Here is a 17,878-nt window from a genome sequence, read left to right on the forward strand (position 1 = left end):
GAGTTAATTTCTGCCTTCAATATATAAACATATTAAACATATGCTTACACACTAAACACGGATCAGATTCTGCAGTCCATTCTCATATGAAACATCCATTGAGGTTTGCTCAAATAAGGACTGCAGAGTTTGGCTATTCTAGATCAGACGTTCTCCAACTTTTTTGTAGCATGGACCATATCTTAAGAGAGAGATTGCTTTTTGGCCACTTTCCCACCTATTCAAGATCACACAGCCACTTCTTTCCCATTTGCAATCCCATAACATTCCTGTAGTAACTTACAGCAATTGCTTACATGCAAAAATTAAAATTAGGAAAATAACATATTTTTAGCTGTAGTGTGACAATAGGAAGGTGGCCACTGACAGCATAGATAACATCATACTGCCCCTTTCTGTGAGTTTGTGGCCTGATCTTACCTCCCTGGCAACTACTTGCAAAAATGTGGCAGAATCAGGAGTTAAATTTGCAAAATGCTTTGGAAAGAATTATTGATAGAAAGGCAATTTATAGGTCCTGTTCCCATTTAAGTCAACGGCAAATTGCCATGCAACACTTGTATTTTGTATTCTGTATTTAAAATATGATAAAAGGGTTAACCTACAACCAAAGATTAACTACAACTAGGTCTTAGTCTGATCACTCCATGAAAAGTAAACTTTCCTGGAAGTGTTTAATCAACGGCAGATTCTTCAATTTGTGGAATCCAAGATATCTACATGCCTCAAAACAAACCCTCATTTACAAAGTTCTCTCATCCTTGCTGCAGAAGGTTGGCTGTAAATTGCAGTGATCCATGGCATATTCCTTTCTTGATCCTGTTAAAGGGACATTGTCAAATTTAAATATACATTTGACTGAACATTTTTACCTATTATTGTTACAAGTAACATCTATAATTAGTATAATTAAAGGAGACTAGGAAAAAAAACATTTCCTAGTTTGTTTACCTAGTCACCGTCAATGTTTCCCTTGTTTCATTAGTTTCCCCTGTGGCTTGTATGGACCTTTAACTCAACAGAAAGGGAGACTGACAGGAGAACTCAAGGGACAGGTACAGGACAATATTTTTTAATTATTTATTCATCTGTAATTGACTAGATTTCATGTCGATGGTACCTGTTTAAAGCCTGATTGGGTGATTTCATTACCATTTGTGATTTCATGAAAGAACACTTAGGAAATTCAAAGAAGTGAAATTATAACAGCCTAATCAAGGAATGCAAAAGGAATATAAAAGCGCTTGAAAACCCTTGACTGAATCATGATCTAAAATATTCCTAACAGGTCATACAAATTAAGCTAAATCAAACTCCAGGGCTACAAATGTAAGACTTTATCAATAGATACAAATCTAATACCAGTTACAGTGGTCTTTCTAAATCAAATGTAGGTGATGAACGTAGCTGATCATAAAGGACCTTACATCCAGAGGCCTCTATTATGATAGTTTGTCATAAGAGTAAAGTGTACTAAGAGGAAATGCACTGACCAAGCAGTGATACCAAGAGTTATTGTGCTTCTGAAGGGCATGATTCCCTTAAGTGGCTAGGGGAGCATAGAGAGGAGCACCCCACAACAGAATAAGCAGGAGGAAATTCAGTGCCCTGAAATACATGACATTTCCTGTCACCTAAGTGCAAATCCAGCCTATGATTTTTAACCTGACTCTGTCCCTTTTATAGTGTCTCTTGCAGCAGGGAATAGTCCTGGTTCAAACGATGATTTTGGTTACAGATAGGCCAAGTAATTCTTCTGCCTGGCTCCCAAACTCCAAGGATTAACCAACAGAAGCCTGAGCTACCTAATGTCTCTGCTCTCTAGATGAAGCAGACCTGGACCAACTGAAGGCAATGAGTTTTGCCATCAGAAAAACCAAGCCATCAGGGTTAGAATGTCTGGTTGTGTATTTATTTTAATATATGCGGATGGATGGATGGATGGACCTACAGACAACTGTGAGGTTTTGAGGTTCAACCCTGACCAAGGGGATGTGTCATGACCTTCTCTGCAACTCTGCGAACCTTAAATGCTATGCTGCTATGGCTCACAGCCCAGACACCAACAGCCAGAATGCAGGTCACACCCTGGCTTCCATCACCCAGTTTCTCTTTGCAGAGTGACACTAATACCAATACCCCAGTCCTGAATTTCCCCAACACTGTCTCACTGCAGTGTCCAGTTCCTCAACTAGAACACATACAATAGTTATTAAGTTCTTTGCTGCTTTAAAGAATCAATTCACAGCAGCTCATTAATTCAACTGAGGTTTGATAAACATTGTTATTTTAATCACAGCACTGAATCGGTTTATAGTAAAAGTAAAACAAGTTTATTAAACAAAAATTCATAGGTTTAAGTGAGTTCAGGTTCAAGGGATAAAGACTTGGTCTACACGACCAGCTTATGTTGGTATAACTTCTGGTGTAGACATCACTATGTCGATGGGAGGGCTTCTCCCATTGATATGGCTACCGCCTTTCAGGAAGGTGGAGTACTTACACCAATCGGAGAAGCTCTCTGTTGGCATAGTTAGCATCTTCACTACGTGCTTCAGCAGTGCAGCTCCACCAACGCAGCTATGTCATTGCAGCACTGTAAGTATAGAGAAGCCCAAGGGACCTCAGGAGGTCTTCTAATCCAACCCCCTGCTCAAAGCAGGACCAACCCCAACTAAATCATCCCAGCCAGGGCTTTGTCAAGCTGCACCTTAAAAACCTCTAAGAATGGAGATTCCACCATTTCACTAGGTAACCCATTCCAGTGCTTCACCATCCTTCTAGTGAAAAAGTTTTTCCTAATAGCCAACCTAGACCTCCCACACTGCAACTTGAGACCATTGCTCCTTGTTTGTCATCTGTCACCATTGAGAACAACCTAGCTTCATCCTCCCTGGAACCCCCTTTCAGGTAGTTAAAGGCTGCTATCAAATCCACCCACATTCTTCTCCTCTGCAGACTAAACAAGCCTAGTTTCCTCAGCCTCTCCTCGTAAGTCACATGCGCCAGCCCCCTAGTCATTTTTGTTGTCCTCCGCTGGACTCTTTCCAATTTGTCCACGAATTGCTAATGGCTAAGCCCTAATTTAACAAGCTACTATCTTTGTTCAAGGTAGTTTCCTCATCAATCTTCCTTTTCTAGCAAAGACAGCCTGGCTTTTAGCTAGGTTCCCCACATTGTTGAAAGCGCTGGTTTTCTCTGTCTCCTCAAATGTAGGATAACTTAGGGGTTCACTCTCCCTCTCTATATAGACCAGTAAATCTTTGAAATGTATTGTTCTTAAATGTATCCCCAGATAGAGTTCCTTTTACCTGCTGAGTGTGGAAGCCATGTTGTCTGGTGTAGGCGCCATGCGGTCTTCTCCCCACTGGTGATTTTTACAATGCAAATGACCACTTTCTGCAACCTCTGATTCAAATGAATAGCCCATTGACTTTGGCCACACCTCATTTGAGGTGTTGGCCTCTTTCCTTTCTTTGGAGAAAACCTGTTTATCAACTCTCCCTGACATACCTGGTTTAAACACATTGTAGTTGTAATTCCATCACCTCTATAATCCTTTGAAGTTTGACTGTACATACATCACACCAGAATATTAATGATCAGTGAGTTATTAGTTTTCCAATGACATATTACATGACACCTTTTAGACACATATTATAACAATGGTGAGTTGAGGTACACTGAACTGTCAGGCCAGCTGAAACTCACTTCTAGATACCAGGGACCCGTTGCCTTTTAGCATACGGATGCTCTTCGGGACACAATGCAAATTCAGTCTTTATTATGTGCTGTTGATATGGTATTTTATCTTCATGATGTAATAAAGCCCTCATGTACTCCCACAAAGTTTAAATTTTTAGATGAACAGAAAAAAATGTCTGTACATGTCCACAGGAGGAAAGAAGGGTGACACACTTGTATAATTTAGCCTAAAAAACTGGAGTACAGAGGAATAAAGAAATATACATGACATGGCTGCAGATAATTTCCTAACACAATCTATGAACCACTTGCAGTTATGGAAAGATGGAAAAAGTGCAATGTGATTATGTAAAGGAATACTTGTCATCTCAAGAATTGTTTTTATTAACTAAAAATGTATTTCATTCTCATGTAGAACTTTTACACATACCTATGATTCATTATAGATCAAATATTCTTATTTCACAGTGGGTATATTTTTTCACAGTAAGGGCTATGGGGAAATAAAGACAGAATCTATGTCAAAGCCAGAGACTGTAAAATAGCATATTAAGCCAAAATTTCAAGATGCCCTAATTAAAAATTATCTTAAAGTAATTTTTTCACTTTTTCTGTTACATTCAGTAAAAGGAGTATAGAATTATTCAGTTCTCCCTCTTCAATTAAAAAAAATAAATAATGCAACAACCTAAACTGGAAACACTACCTCAAAAGTTCAAATTCTCATCTATTCACCGCACTATAGCATTTAAAGTCTCTGTGCTTCCCTCACACACAGGTCCCACTGCTCCAGACTCCAGCCTGCACAAAACCTTGTAGCCTGTTTTCTCACACAACCAGACAGAACAACTGCATCACTTCCATCCTGAAACAAATCCACTGCTACCACATCCAGAGCAGAAGACAGCTTAAAATTACTTGCCAAATTCTCTGTTGATATAACTCCAATGACGCCAGTGGAGTTTCCCCAGCAAAGAATTTTACACCTGGTTTTTAAAACCTTTCATGGACTTGCTCCACCCTACCTTAAAGACCACAGGCCTGGTTTGGCCCTGCCACTGGTTTAAGTTGTGTTCTCTACTTCCTTCCCTGACTCCTCTGCTTCTTTAATGACATCCTCCCACCTGCCCCTTCCCACATATTGACCAATGTCAGTGCATAAGCCTTCTCTTTTGCAGTCCCCAACATCTGCAACAGACTCCTTCTAGCTCTCCATTGACATTCCATCAATTTTGAAAACTAACCTGAAAAATAGTTTCCTCCCTTACCTGTGCCTCTCAAGCTCTCTCTCCTTCTGCAACTGATTTTTCATTTTATCTTTGTGATTGTATTATTTGGCTCCATGAAGAATATTGATATATGCAGCCTGATGCTGCACCTATTGTAGTCAATAGGAAACATTACAGTGGTTCCATAATTCAGTGGTTCCCAAACTTTTCTCTGCCGTGGCACATCTTGATACCTTTATAGTCTCCAAATTAACTCATGAATATTCATGAGCCAATTCAGAACCCTTCAAGTAGTTTTTCAAAAAATTCCGTGGCATACCTGCTCAGGCCTGAGAGCACACTGGTTGGGAAACACTGCCATAATTCATGTGAAATATGTTGTACAAAATAAAGTTGTATTGTGTTGAACACAACCAACCATGTTTAAACAAAGTAAATTATGACTAGCCCAATGACCCACAAGACAATACTGCATTCAAGATGCAAAGAATCAGATCTTGGATTCTAATTCCTCTAGCTATTCAAAGCTTAGAGCATCACAGCACTTAAGGAGAAGAAGAAGATTTACAGCTATACCAGGCGTACCTGTACTTCTCCATTGCCTCTGATTATGAAGCAGCATGGCATGTTCATTCGTGACTGTCTGCTTTTCCCATTTGCAGTGATCATGAGTGCTATGAATGTGAATGGAGAGGAATGAGAAACAGCATCCCAGAATTAGAAAGTAAGTAAAAGCCTTACACCATTACATCCAGTGAACTTCAAACTGTGCTGCTGTCTATTTTTGCTGCTTATACACAAATCAGGGCCAAATGGCAGCTATTTTACAGTTAAAGTGTGACTCGTGGGCCCCCCATGCTCCTCCCCATTCTCCGCCTACCAGACTGGAGGCGGGGAAGCTCGGGGCTTCTGCCTGGCAGCAGGGTGGTGAGACTAGGGGCTTCTGCCCTGCGGGGAGGGGAAGTCTTGGGGCTTTAGCCTGGCAGGGGGACACTGGGGCTCAGGGTTGAAGCTTGGCACCCCGCAAGGCAGAAGCCCCTCGCCCCAGCAGGCGCACCCCTCAGGGCAGGTTGGATGTGTTTTGTGGCTCTCAACCTTCTGAAAATTATCACATGTGGCTCTGAGAATCAGTAAGTTTGACCACCCCTGTTACATACCATCCAAATTAGCTTCAGAGCAATTCCTCTTCTTTATGCCATCGGCTTGATGGCTCAGCCATACACTGCTGAAGTTTTTCCATTCCCCCCAACTATTTAGCACAGCTGAACAAATAATTAATAATAAATGTGAATTCATAATGAAATATTGCTTATTTTTCTCCTTATGTTTGGAATTAGGCTGATTATTTCTGCTCACCAATCCAGTCTCAAATCCATTACATATTTGAATATATATACACACCATATAGGCGGAGGTAGTATCCACGTGATATGGTAAATTATTTTAGTCTTGTGATAAATTGCATACATAAAATGTATCATATCCTAGTGGCCACATTACCTGCACACTAAGCCATCTTTCCTAAGGCTTGTACAGTATATACAACTTGGAAATTCATTTTCCATTAACATTTTTGCTAGCAAAATTTAATGATTCACATAGTCACAGAAATAAATGTGAGAAAGACATGAAATTTGCCACAGAAAATTAATTTTAAAATGTAAACATATGATGATTCACATAGTCACAGAAATAAATGAGAAAGACATGAAATTTGCCAAAGAGAATTAATTTTAAAATGTAAACAAATTTGCAAAAATGTTTTTGCATTATTATCACCTCTACTAATTTTCAGTGATATCTATCTAATATATTTATAGGCACCAATCACTGCTGCATGTAGGCAGCAATGCAATCAGCCAATACACCTATAAATGAATAATGATTACTACAAGAAAATTGTTCAAGGAACAATTCTAAATTCTACCAGCTGCCTTCCTACACTGCAAAAAAAACCAAAACAAACAAAAAACAAAAAACACAACATACCAGAAACAGGACTATAGCAATATATAAACTCTTTCAAATGATCCTCTAGGAAAAGCTGTGTGTAGCACAATGCAAACAAGAAGTATATTACACACTAAACGTACCCACCTTCAAGAAAATGAGAAGGAAGAGAGTTAGAACAACAAAGAGTATTGAAAAAGGAATCTGTTGTGGCACCTCATCGATACTATACAGGCAAAGGTGATTTAGAAAGACTGGGAAATTAGCATTAAAGTACAGCAGGTCAAATTCTGCCCTCAAATATACCATTAAATGATATTGCATGCTTTAACTTCTCTGTCAGCTTTTCTGAAGCACTCATCACCCTGGTATCTAAGGCCCTGATTGTCATTTATTGTGAAGTGCACAACTTTATCACTTTCTTCAATAGGAGTAGAAGCAGGGCCTACATACTGTGAAGGGCAATTAAGGCAGAATTTGTCCTAATGTAAGTAGTACACACAATTAAAGATTTTAAGAGTTAAATGTTGAGCTAATTGTCTAAGAATTATAAAAGTCTTTAAACACTGCAGTTTAAAACTACAGAAAGAAAAGAAAATGACTGACATCTTATGGTAGGTACAAAAAGGTTTGAAGTTTTTAAAAGATTTTTAATAATTGTCAGTACCATATTTAAGACACTGCATTTGGGAAGATTTAGACATACCCATCAGTTCTTACTAATTAACAGCCTGGCTAATCAGAATTTTCCACTTAGCAGGCTTTTGAGGTACAGTGTTCCCTTCTCTGTTTCTTCCTTTTCAGTGTGTCTCCAACCCTATCCTCCAAATTTTAAATCATTTAGTGTCACATTACACCTCATAACATGTCCCTCTCCAGCATCTGTCTAATGCAAAACTGTGTTTGAGAATATTGCTGCTCTTCCTCCAGTGCTGTGGGGCCTTTATCATGACCCCGTGTTCCCAAGTGGCATTAACTGGCTCAGGCTCCAGCAACATTGGAGCAGCCTTATCTGGGAATTGCCAGTAAAAGCCCCATCCTGTAGGACTTAGTTCCTCTGACTGTCCAAATTAAATCTAATCTAAATGGTTGTCCTTTTTGTTCTTACTTTTTTTATTTCTGAGTTAAAATTGAAGTTTGTTCTGTGATGGCTGCACTATAAGCTAGTGAAATAAATATATGTATAATATATAACAGATGAAATAGTCATAGGTAGGTATGGCAGGCACAGGTGCAAAGATCCCTTAACTGTTTTAACATATGTTCTCATTTAGAGAAGAGAGATAAAGATGTATAGAATGAGAGGGGAACAAAGACAAAAACAATTTATATTTTACAAGGTGGTGGTGGGAAAGTATATTTGAAGGTAAAAATTAATGTGACTATTTTTCTTCAATAAAACCTTTTCATTTTAGAGGTAGCCTGAGAATTCTTCTGCTGTAGGATCAGTTTTGTTATCCACACAAAAAGTACATTTTCCACTAAGGTTTTATTTTTGTTAAAGGGATACTCCCAATTCAGTTCTATTAACTCTGCTACATGCCTTGAAATCAATGCTGAGAATCTTAGTGTAGGACAAAGGAAAGAAAACCATAGACATGAATAAACACCAATGATTTATCTGGAATAGCAGCTCATCGACAAACTTACCAGTTAGTACATACATGGAGAGCAGCTACACCGAGGTGATCAGAATCTAAATCTTTCATTTCAGCTTCCTGTAAAAGGTACAGAGAGGCACAAAGAATGACACAGAGAAAAAAAAATTCAGCAGCCAAAAGGCCACTCCTACTTTCTATGATCTGTTAATAAAACAGGATGATTCACACAGTACATGAGAACTAATGGCATGTTAGAGATAGAGACAACTGTACATTATATCACCCATCTGAAAAATCACACCGGGTCCTAACATTTAAATATTACATACAAGTTCTTAAGAGCAGGCCCTATCTTCATTTTGTGCCTTGTACAGCATGGAGCATACCCTTACCGTTTAACAAAGTATATTACAACATAACAACAGATAGGCGGAGGAATTTGTATTCTGAAGTGACTTGAGATTAGGTTGAGGTTTTGGTTCAAGGCTGAATCAGAGCTAGCAAACCCATAACTGATAATGCTGAAATCTTGTGAGCTGTATTTGTGATACGGTACGCCAAGGTTTCAGCCCACTGGAACCAGGAAATAGGCGGCTTCTGGTTTTGAACATGACCCAGAATTCTTTATGATCGCTAAAATATTTGGATCTGGTCCTGCTCTCAGTTGCATCAATGTGAATCCAGACTAATTACAATGACCTCAGAAGGGTTTTGACAATGTAAAAATCAGTGCAAAAGCAGAAAACAGGCTCTCTCTCTCTTGCTCTCTCTCTTTCTGTGTGTGTGTATATATATATATATCTTTACACTGTCAAGAAAGATAGACTTTCTGACTTAGTGACAAATTGTTTTTTTAAAGCAATTTTCTTCTTCTGTAAATTGATAAATCATTTCTGTGAAGTCACAGTCACCTTTTTTAGATGCAGAAAGCATGCAGCAGCCTTTTACTTTTTCAGAAGATTTACAATTATTAAAAAAAACAACCCCGAACACTAAACAGTGAATTGTTACTCATCCCATTAATTTCAGTGGGACTATCCGCAAAATTATGTGGAACTCAACATGAATAAGAGTAGTAGAATTAGCCCTTAATAGCTCCCCACTACGGTGGTCAATTTATATTTAGATAACCTCAGTTTATACAGTATTTTAATGTATTTTCAACAGCAAGTATAGTGAATACGACAGATAATGAGGCAACTTTCTCTGATTACCTTAGGTAAAATTAGATAGCTTTTTAGGCTTTTTGTAGTATATGGGATTATAGTTTTATCATCATCTTGCTTTGTCCTAATGTAGTACTAGTGGATTATAATCCCACAGATATGGGATCTGTTATGCATTCATAAAAAAAAAATCTATGACTCAGTATGATGATGGTTTGGGGTGCAATCCAGACCAGTAAGGGGTTGTGTCACCACCTGCACTATAATCCTCAATGTCTCACCATGCCTTACTGCTATAGCTCCCAACCTGGGCCACTCACAGCCAGCCTACCAGTATGCAGTGTGGCTGCTAGAGAGTCCTGGTTCAGCAAATCTGACCCCAGCAGCCTGTCTACAGCCCCTCTCTGGCTTCCACCAGCCTGGGTTACTACTTGCAGGGTAACCCTAACATATTTCCAGTCCTGAATTTTCCCAATACTGTGCACTCTGCAATGTCCAGCTCTCTCCTGGACAGTTCAGAGAAATAATATAGTTGTTTGTTCCTCTAAAGAGACAAAAACAAATCACAGCTTATTAATTTAACTGCACTGAGTTGGTTTATAGTAAAAAAATTTAAAAATTATTAACATTAGGACATAGGTTAAGTAATGCCAAGTAAAAAGAATAAAGTTACAAAGGGTTACAAGCAAATAAACGTGAAAATATACATTTAAAGGTCTAAAACTTACACTAAGTATAAACTTACACATTATTTACAGCAACATAAATCACCTGCACAGCTTTTACACACAAATATATATATATATATATATATATATATATATACACGCCATATACTTGCCACACTAGGCTAATTTATTTTATACCATATAACAGTAAGCTGCCGTTCAGATGAAATCTAATAGATGCTAAGGCCAAGAGGAAGTGTGAGCTGCCATCCTTTCAGGCAATGCAGTTGACTGTTCTCAGGCAGAATCAGTACCATCCATGTCAAATTGTTTTCACAGTGGAATGTAGAAAGCAGTAAATCAACTATGGAAGGCGGGAGGACTCACTTTACCTATGCAGAACTAAAAAGGAACTTAACAGTTACTGGGGCAGTCTGTTCCATACCACCCTTCAGCAGAGGTGAGGATGTCAATGCTATAGTGTTTGAGAAAATGTGACTTGAAGACCCTGTAATAGCCTTACAGACTTTCTTGTAAGATGGGTGTGATCTCTCTGCCCAGAAAATCACTGCGCTCTTCACAGTGCATAGTAATGAGGAGCTGGCCTGAGGTTTTGAATGTCTCTACTATTGAACGCCTTTATTCCTCCGTAAGCTATGTCCACGTCTAAATGTATGCACTTTTACTTCCTTTGGATGTTTGAATTGAAACAGAAGAGCAATAACTGGAATGTCCTTTGCTTCAGCTGACTTTGCCCTGATATGTGGTCCTTGTAACACCAACATCTAAAGCTTAAGTGGCATATAGACATTATCTGTGAATTTTCTCCAAGATACAAGGGTGTGTATCACCTTATTAGAAAGAGCGACTGTAGTCCCATCCTCTCAGCTGAGCTATTAGATAGCACTGGATATTGTTTCAGGATTAGTCCCCGTTGCACTTTGTTTTATATATGTGTATGTTGTGGGGAGGGGCAATTTGAGAGGAGGTTCCAGTTACATCCAAATCAGGTCCAAGAATCAATATCTGAGGATCAATAAGAAGTTGATTATAAGCACTGTGGCCTGTTCCTTCACGAAGTTCTTCGCTATCTTTACTCTCAAGGACTGAGGGAGAAAGACACAAAAGGAGGCTTTGAGCACATTTCTGAAATAAGGAGACCACAGCCTCTGCTTTTGAGTGTCTTTTCCTCACATAGTTCTCCTTTGGTTTTCCAACTGGACTTGGATAAAACAGGTTCATCAATAGACTTCCCACTTGGCCTATGACACACCAAATAGCTAGCTGATCTAGAATGCATTCCCTGCTGACACTGAGTTTCCTTCTTGGTATAGAACCCTGAGGAACAGAGTGAGAGCTTATCCCCAGGCTATGAGCTTGATGGTCCATAACATGAGACAGGTTATGCTCCACGTCTCCTCCTTATTCCAAATCCCTGCCCCACCTACCCCAAGTCACATAGGTGACTAAATATGTTTCCCACTACATGGTGGGCATCAGTGCAGATACTGGACATGTTCTCTGTACTCAATAGCAGATAAAATAATATAATAAATAGTAAATAATATTAGGAAGTAATTCACCAAGTGGTGCTAGTATTGGATGTGAACCAATTTTTGGCTGGGAGGGAGGGCTGAATATTATATATATATACATATATGCTATGGACCATCAAGCTCATGGTCTAACTCTTGCTCTATTCCTCAGGGTTATTTATACATATGTAAATAATGTGTAGAAGTTAAAAGTCCAAAAAGGAAGTATTCTGCATTGAAAATGCTTCTTGTTGTAGCACAAGCTGAGTATCTTTGGCTGAATCTCCACAGTTATACCTTTGGCAGATCTTCAGGAGATTTATCATAATGTGAAGGTTTGGGAAGATAATGCTTTAATAATGGATTTCAGTATTTCCACTTGTTGAGAGATCTGAGATCTAAAATGGGCTGCATGCTATTGTGTATGTACCACAAATAATCTAGTGCCCTTTCCAAAATATTTGTCTCTCCACAGAACTGGTTCTGTTGTTCCAATGTGATAGACCATTGCATCCCTCCATCCTGCGATGCTATGAAGAGTCTTGTGGATGTAGCACTGATTTACTCGAATTTAGTTTGGGGAAAGGATAATCTTGTCCCTGAGACAATGAATGAGTGCTACTGAATATCCTTCCCTGATTATATTTAATGATGATTTTCTGAGCTGATTCACTCCCAGGTGATGAACCACTGTGAATCTCCTGTCCCTGAGAAGGGTTGCATCTCCTCAGATTCCCAAAAGCAGAAGTTTCTTGAGTTGGATGGTTTTCCAGAGAATCCCAGTCTGGGTTTTCTAACAATAGCATCCTTCTAATATGAAATCTCTGCACTGGAACCTGGAAAAGCATGGTTTCAAAGGGACAGCTGCTGAGATAAAGTAGTTTGAAGATTCTCTCATTGGAAGAAGGGAGGGATTTATTCCCTTGTCTAAAGCATCAGTGATTGCTTTGTCTCTGTGCTCCCCAGAGTTTAGCATAATATTTTGAAGGATATTAGTTTAGCTTGTATTTCCAGTTTCTTCAAGCGGAGCCAGAGTTGCCTCCATGACATGTCTTTGGAAGTTTTGAATGTACAGCAAATCAGAGTCATGTGAAGCATCAGTCCTCAAAAAAGCTACTCAGGATATCTAGTTTAAAGTAGATTTTATGTAGTGGTTTTGTTTATTCGGGGGGGAGAGCCGGTGGGCGCACACATGCTTGCAATGGCTTCCCAGTTGAGTTGAATAAGAGACTGTGGTCCTTCACAATGACTGAGGCCAGTGCTCTCAGATTGAGGCTGCTATATCCAAATTCAGTCTGAGTGATTACTTTATTTTCCTGGCTGTAGGTATAGCAGGAATACTCCCTCAGCTGATATTGCTAAGGAGGCTTAACCTTAGGCTGATTAACTAAGACCTTTTAGTTCTTAGGTACAACTATATCTTGTTAGGAAATTCCCACTCTACCTTAATCACATTTTCATAAACCAGATGAAAAAGAATTACACAGATCTTCGTCAATTTTGCAAGGTTTTTTATTTCCCTACTGTTCCTGTGCCAGGCCCTGGCTGCCAGGAGGAGCAAATCTAGGGAAAGTCCTGCTCTGCCCCTGCATTCCTGGGCTGGAGCATGCCCAGTTCACCTGGAATCTTTAGAGAATTTATATGCCAAATTCTAACTAGTCTGAACATGTGCAAATTGAGATTTTTCAGAGTTTTATAAATTGGCCAAATTTGGGTGGATTTCCAAGGGAACTGGAAACAATACCAGGGCAGCACCTCTTCTTTGCGCACCACCCAAATTTCAAGTCCCTTCTCCAAAGCATGGAAGTGCTAGAGCTTCTCCATGAAATGGTTGTAAGAATTTTTTTTAAACATGGGCAAGACAATGTATTTTTCCCAAACCTTGTTCTGAGAAATGGCTAAAGAATTTTAGCTGAAAATTAAAATATATATATCAGCCTGAGGCAGACACACAGCATGGAAAATTTCAGCCTGCATAGTTAAAAGTCTGGCAAAATTATAAGTAACTAAAAACAGGGTCTTATAATGAAAAGTGGTTAGGCAACCTTAATTATAGATAATTATAGATACAGTTTTGCCTATATTATGAGCTAGTACAAGGCTAACTGAGGTTTCAAGGCACTACGATAGCACAAATAATATATAAGGCTACCATTGGTTTTGTGTCATATTTGACAAGTCTGCTTGTCAAATCACTCTGCTTCATTTCCCACATGTGTATAATACCGATACTATTATTTAACTACCTCACATAGACATTCTGAAGAGTATTGGTACACACTGAGTCTAAGAGCAGCTCTATAAATGCAAAGTCTTGTTTCTTTCTCATGTTCAGCTGCTATTGTGCTTACACAAACAAAAGATGAAGGAAACTTTCAGCTTTTGTCCATGTGCAGGAAACTCCTGCACTTCATACTGAGGAGGCAAGAATGCAGGGATTGCATTATCTTATAAAGTTCAAACTCTTTTATTTACAAAATCACAGTGAGTCAGACTAACAGCAAGACTCTATTACATTTATTTTGGCTCTAAAGTTACTCTGCATAGTTGAACTTCACATCAGCCCTATACTGGCATTCAAAATGCCAGAAGATAATGGAATCCTTTATTCTCCGTAGGGGTGGATCTAAAAATAAAGATCCAGGGTGAAATTCACCCCTCTGCTGACAGTCAGTACAAGCTCTATATACAACTTTACACCTCAAAACAGAGGGTAAGTAGGGCCCACCAAACAAAATCAGAACCATCTGTATATCTATTATATATGCACACGTATTGGTAAACTACAGGAGTTACAGTCAAATTTTCTCAAATTGGGCAAGTTTTTAAAGATAGGTTCATGCAAATATTTGCACATACCTAACTAGTGTGTGCAAATCCTAAGTCCTTAAAGCAAAGTGGTGTATTTTCAGGTACATGTGACCAGTCATGCATTCAATTGGCTACATGCACATGCAAATCTCTCTTTTGTGGGTACGCATCAGAAATAAAGTGGCCTCAGTTTGCTTTAGCTTAACTAAAGCCACTTTATTTCTAAACGAGAGTGTCCTCACAAGGGTTTAAATGCGCTTTCGCTAATACACTTTAACTTGATACCTTTAGTTAATGCATATTAACTTTCCTCAGTGTCCCCAAGTAAACAAGTCCTCAGGATTCTCTATAGAACCCACCACCATAGTATCTAATGCTTGGTCTACACTACCAAGATGGTCAATGTAAGTCACCTTGTCTCGACCTAATTGTGCATGTGTCTACACTCAAATAGCTGGGCTAAGGTCTGCCTACCAGGGATGGTAGTCACTGGACAGGAGCTGAAGGAATCGCAAGAGCCAGGTTCTATAAGCAAATGTCAGGGTCAGAGTCAGGCAGCACCAGTTTAAAATCAAGAGGCAGGAATCAGGATCGTAGTCAGGCTGAAATCAGAGGCCGGAGTTCTGGCATTGCAGCAGGCTGAAGTCTGTGTGATTGCCCTGATAACTTCTTGGGGAAACCCTTGTTGTTGAACAGGGGGCTTGACCACTCAAAGGGCCGCAAGGTACCATCATTCTGGGTCTCTTGGGTGGCACTTCCTGTGGTGCCTATTCTCCATAGTGCTCCTTGGCAGTGCCTCTGCATGACCCCCTGGTTGCCCTAAGGGAACAACAGCCTTTCCAGGCTCTGCAGATGTGGGTTCTAGTTCCTGGGTCCTTACAGATGCAGTGCAAGTGTGACCTATGTCAACCCTAACAGTCCTCCATCAGCTGTCCCACAATACTTGAGTCTGGCCACAATGGTGAACTCCACTGCCCAGAGTCTCAAAGACCAGAAGCCACACAACCCCTTTAAAACCTCTGCCTATTTTTGAAATGCCTTTTCCTGACTGCCCCAGTTTGGCCAGCATACCTAGCAACTCTCCACTGTTGTGTGCAACTGACCATGCCAGCGCCACACACTAGAAGCACTCCTGCCTGGAGGAGACAGGAAGCATTGGATCTCTTGGGTGTGTAGGAAGAAGAGGCTATGCAGGGACAGTTACAAAGTAGTCGCAGAAACGTGGTTCTCTATCAACAGATTGTACGGGGAATGCAGGAAAAAGGGTCTGATGGGGCACCAGCTATGCTGCAAGAAGGCAAAGGAACTGTGGCAGGCATATCACCAGGAAGGCCAACAGCTGATCCATTGCAGAGAGGCAGACCTGCCACTTTTACAAAGAGCTGTATGTCATACTTGGCAGAGACCCCACCAGCACCCCACACCGCACCACAGATACCCCCAAAGAACCCAAGACCTAGACCCCTGCCATGATCAGTGAGGAGGAAAGGGGACAAGTGATGGGGCAGGAGGATCCAGGGATGGTGCAAGCCAGGACCTGTTAGAGACTCCACCACAGTCTACCCAGTCCCACCAGCTGAGCACAGGTGAGCCCGATGCAGGGAAAGGAACCTTGGCTAAGGGAGTGAATTCATTTTCCATTACATTTAAATGTACAGGTGGCACCCGACCACAACTTAGAAGGGCACAGGTATCAACTTTTCATTAATTTACTCAGACTAGAAGCAGTACAACAAACAAGCAGAGTTAGAGTTATCTGCTTTTCACTCCCCAGTAGAGTTAGGCAGGAGTTTGGCAAGTGAAGCAGTTTGTTTATGTACACAGGGACGTCCCTTGAATCCTCCTGAGATCTTGAGGAAGCTTTTTTGGAGGTACTCTGCAATCCTTCCCAACGATTTCTAGAGATGGCAGCCTTGTTTCTTCCTTTGTGGTAGGAGACTTTCCCATGCTCGTCCACAATGGCTTAAGCAGGCACCACTGCCTACAGGCTAGTGGCCTACAGGCTCTGGGGGCTTCGGGACACCAGCAGCAGCTGTGCTCTCTGTGCCTTTGTTACCCTGAGGAATGAGATATCAGCTAAAATCACCACTGCCTGTGGAAAATAGTGCCAGCACTCAATGGCATTGCCCTGCATTCATTCACATGAAACCAATCAATTCCCTCCTCATTCTACACCCCCCATGCTCACCATGGCTGGGCCTGGAAGTATCAATAAGCAATGTCTTGTTTAAAACTTTACTGGGCAATCATTTTGGAGTTGGAAAAACCATGAGAGGGGGCATTGTCGTACAGGCGTGCCGAGCCATTAATCATCTCCTGGTATGCAGGACTGTGACTCTTGGCAATGTGCGAATCAGACTTGAGGGATTTGCAGCAATGGAGTTCCCAGACGGCAATGGGACAAGACGGTGGCACGCATATCTTGATTTTGGCACTAGCCCATCGCCACAGAATACATCAACAGAAAGGGCTACTTTAATATGATTATGCAAATATTGATAGATCACCAAGGACACTTCACCGACATCAGTGTTGGCTGGTCAGGGAAGGTAGCAATCCAGTGTTCCAAGCTTCCACAGGGAGATCGCCTCTCGCTTCTCAACTGCCAGTGATACTCACATTCTGGTTTCCTCACATTGGGAGGGCTGGGGCGAGTTTGGCACACAGAGCCAGGAATGTGGCCTTTCACATCTGAAAGTTCTGCAGCCACTTGTCCTTGTCCCAAACTTGAATTACAATACAATCCCACCAGTCAGTGCTTGTTTCTCAAGACCAGAAGTGGCGCTCCACCATCTGAAGCTGCTCCATGAATGCCACCAACACTCTTGAACTGTTTTTCACCATGTCCCAAAGCAAACTATCCTCCACCAAACTGTCACATCCCCCATTTCTGCGGTTCTTCCTGTGGCTCTACAAATACTGCAGGATTGTTCATCCTGTATTTATAACACTCATGAGAAGAGTGCAGGTTCCATGCTGCTCAGAGCTTAAAGTTTCATAGACTATTTCCCAGAGCCCTTGGGCTCAGGTATTCTACCCCGCGGGTTTGAAAATATTGACCAAAGCTCCATTGTGAACAGCTCTGGCTGAATTTAAGCTCTGATGCTTCTGTCAGAGACAGCTGACAGCAAAAATTGGTGTATAGGTTTGTGGGATATATTAAAATGGTGCAAAAATTATGGCATATGGATAGCATTATGGAGAAAGTTACAG

General features: G+C 40.5%; 1 protein-coding gene across 1 annotated transcript in view; it reads right to left on the minus strand.

Annotated features, from left to right (window-relative positions):
- The window catches only part of SHANK2 (SH3 and multiple ankyrin repeat domains 2), a 621,534-nt gene that overhangs the window by 557,064 nt on the left and 46,592 nt on the right, over nucleotides 1-17,878 (minus strand). The window contains exon 3 of the mRNA XM_067557524.1: nucleotides 8,535-8,602. The gene's annotated coding sequence lies outside the window, so the exon portion shown is untranslated. The remainder of the gene's footprint in view (nucleotides 1-8,534; nucleotides 8,603-17,878) is intronic.

This window comes from Emydura macquarii, unplaced genomic scaffold (assembly GCF_026122565.2).
Source record: "Emydura macquarii macquarii isolate MOO-44397 ecotype Brisbane River unplaced genomic scaffold, CSIRO-AGI_Emac_v2 contig_1876, whole genome shotgun sequence".
Lineage (NCBI taxonomy): Eukaryota > Metazoa > Chordata > Testudines > Chelidae > Emydura > Emydura macquarii.